Source organism: Silene latifolia, chromosome 3 (assembly GCF_048544455.1).
Source record: "Silene latifolia isolate original U9 population chromosome 3, ASM4854445v1, whole genome shotgun sequence".
In the NCBI taxonomy this organism is placed as follows: Eukaryota; Viridiplantae; Streptophyta; class Magnoliopsida; order Caryophyllales; family Caryophyllaceae; genus Silene; species Silene latifolia.
In genome coordinates this window covers 144,694,111-144,697,433 of record NC_133528.1, presented here as the reverse complement: position 1 = coordinate 144,697,433, position 3,323 = coordinate 144,694,111, and the positions used below count along the sequence as shown (strand labels likewise).

Here is a 3,323-nt window from a genome sequence, read left to right as displayed (position 1 = left end):
GTCTTGGGGAACACTTGTTCCTTGAGACCGTTACTTATCACTTCTCTAGAAATTGTTGCCTTATGCCCAGGTCCTCTCGTAGTGGAGAATTGCTTTCACCGGATTCCGAACCCGAGAAAACCTTTAGGAGAAGACGACGTTTTTGGAAGGAAGTGAAAGAAGCTACTTCTCCCATACAAGTTGAAAATGCTAGAAAGTCTTACTTAGACGATCTAGAGGTTCTTGAAGAGGAGGAGGTTTCTTGTTCATCAACTCCACCACCACCACCATCTACTACCAAAAAGATGGTGAAGCTTTCCGATCACTCAAAGCCCACCGCGGCCATGCTACCGGCTGGAATCACCACCACTCAAATCACCGCGCCGGAATTCGAGATCAAACCGGCTTTCATTAGCCTTGTGGAGAGGAAGCAATTTGGGGGAAGTCCTTTGGAGGATCCTAATTTGCATGTGCAAAACTTTTGTGACTATTGCTCCATGATCCGTCAAACGGGCGTCACTCAAGCCCAAATAAGGGAAATACTTTTCCCTTTCTCTTTGAAGGACAAGGCCAAGCTTTGGATCAATAGCCTTGACCGCACCACCTTGGGAATCACCAATTGGGAGACATTGGCTCTTGCTTTTTATCAAAAGTTTTTTCCACCGGAGAAAACTCAAACTTTGAGGATCCAAATCACCGGATTCCGTCAACAAGCGCTTGAGAGATTATATGAGGCTTGGGAGAGGTACAAAGAGCTTCAAAGGCAATGCCCACATCATGGGCTAGATGAATGGTTTCTTGCAATAACATTCTATAATGGATGTTGTGCCGAGTCCCGAAGGATTCTTGATTCCGCCAACAATGGGCGGTTTGATCAAATTGACACCGATCTTGCTCATTCCACGATCGAATCTATGGCAATCCATGATGCCCAATATGTCAATTCCCGAGTTGTGCCATCCAAAGGTAAAGAAGAATCCTCCAACAACTCCGTTTTGCTAGCTCAAATTGCCTTGCTCCAACAACAATTGGCGGAGAGAGATGCTAAAGATTCCATTCAACAACTCAATGTCGTGTCTTCAACAAGTCAAATAGTTGTTTGCGATGGTTGTGGAGGTGCGGGTCATTATGCCGCTCATTGCCGAGCCTCCATTGAAGAGGTAAATTCTTTTCAAGCTTTTAGACAAAGTTCATATCCACCGGGTATATTTTCCAACACTTATAACCCGAATTCAAAATTTCATCCGAACTTGTCTTACACTAGCAATAATGTGCTTAACCCTCAACCCTCACCACAACAAAATGCCTATGTCCCTCAACAACAAAAGTATATCCCTCCACCGGGTTATCAAAATCAACAAAGGCCCCCACAAAACAATTACCAACAAAATCCACCACAAAATAGCCAACAAAACAATCAAGGAGGTGGTAAGCTTGAGGGCATGATAGTCCAAATGCAAAGGGAACTATTGGCTCAAATTCAAAAGAATGATCAAGCTCATAGTATCGCGGTCAAGATGTTGGAACAACAAGTGGCTCAACTAGCCGCTTCTAGCTCTCAAAGGAAGAATGGTCAACTACCTCCCCAAGGTGAGCAACCACATGAAACCGTTAATTATATTTCTTTGAGAAGTGGTTCAAGCTATGATGGGCCATCCATGACTTTGGATGAAGAAGTGGTTGTTAAAAAGGCCAAGCTTGGGGGAGATGACAAGAAGAAGGCTAGTGAAGGGCCTCTTGTTAAGGATCGTGTACCATTTCCTCACCGGTTATTGATGCTTAAGAGGAAGAATAAGCTTGATGCCAAGAATGTTGAGCCCCAATTGCCCGAAGATGATCACAAGCTGATTGTTGAAGAAGTCTCTCCGAATGCTAAGGAGAGTGATGCTGTTACGAAGAAGGTGGGTGTTCCCAATGAGAAAGAGAAAGTGAAAGATGTGGAGGATGCTCCTCCCAAGGAAGTTGTTCAAATACCATTTCCTCATCGTCTAGAAAAACACAAGAAGGAAGGTAAGTTTGTTAAATTTTTGGAAGTTTGTAAGAATTTACAAGTCACCATCCCATTTTTAGAATTGCTTACCCAAGTCCCCTCCTACGCAAAGTTTATGAAGGAAATCCTCTCAAAGAAGCGATCCTTCAATGAGGTTGAGACCATTGGTTTCACCGAAGAGTGTAGTGCACTCTTACAAAATAAGTCTCCCTCGAAACTTAAGGACCCCGGTAGCTATTCTATTCCTTGCACTATAGGCACATATACCATTGATAAGGCCCTTTGCGACCTAGGTGCTAGTGTGAGTGTCATGCCCTATTCCCTTTGTGAGAAACTTAACATGGGTGCTCTAAAATGCACAAGTACAACATTGCAAATGGCGGACCGTTCTTTAAAACGACCCTTAGGTGTCTTAGAAGATGTTCCCGTCAAAGTTGGCAAGTTTTTCATACCCGTTGACTTCCTCATACTTGATATGGCCGAGGACTCACAAACCCCAATATTGGGTAGGCCATTTTTACGCACCACGGGTGCTTTAATTGATGTGAAAAATGGGAGGTTGACTTTGGAAGTGGGTGATGACCGGGTTTCCTTTAGCAAAAACAACACCATTAGAAGCCCAATGTTACAAGAATCTTGTTATTTATTTAGCACTGTGGACTCTTCTTATGCCTCTACTATGCTTGGATCCTCACTAATGGATCCGTTGGAGGACGATGTTGGTGTTGTTTGTTTTGTAGGTGACGATGCTAAAGGCACTAATGCTAGGAGTGCCAAGAGGAAAAGGAAATTTTATTTGAACAATTTCAAATTGTTGAAGAATGCAAAGATAGCTATGAAATGGAGCTTGGTTGGTGGCAAGCTCAATGACAAAACTTTAATCAAATAGCTTCTTACATCGTGCGGGACGTTAAACCAGCGCTTCTTGGGAGGCAACCCAAGCTTTTTATTGCTTTTATTTATTTTTGTTTTTAATTTTCTGCAATTTATTGTTTTTCGTAGATTAGTAATAAAATACTCGACTTGATAATGTTCCTTTTTGTCTTTTATAGGTGAAAATGGAGAAGAGTGAATCTGGCACGCAACCCCATGCAAGATCCCCGTTCGGGGACGTGGTTTTCGAGAAACAAGAAGGGAATTAAATCAACGCGAAAAAGAGTCAAAACCTGAAGAGGAGGTCAACCCCGATCGGGGTTGGGCGGCCCCGATCGGGGTCGTGGTTCTGTGACTTCCTGGCCTTTGTTCTATACGGATAAAAAAAAAAAGATAGATTTCTTTCTATCATTCAAAGCATACCCGACGGTACTCATTTCCTCCTTTCTCTCTCGTTTCTTCCCATTTCTTCACTAAAGAT

At 43.0% G+C, this 3,323-nt stretch overlaps 1 non-coding gene across 1 annotated transcript; it reads right to left on the bottom strand.

The window, feature by feature from the left end:
- Nucleotides 1-656: 656 nt before the first annotated feature.
- Nucleotides 657-763, bottom strand: LOC141650161 (small nucleolar RNA R71). The gene has a single exon (XR_012546212.1). It is a non-coding gene; the product is annotated as a small nucleolar RNA R71 (small nucleolar RNA).
- Nucleotides 764-3,323: the final 2,560 nt, after the last annotated feature.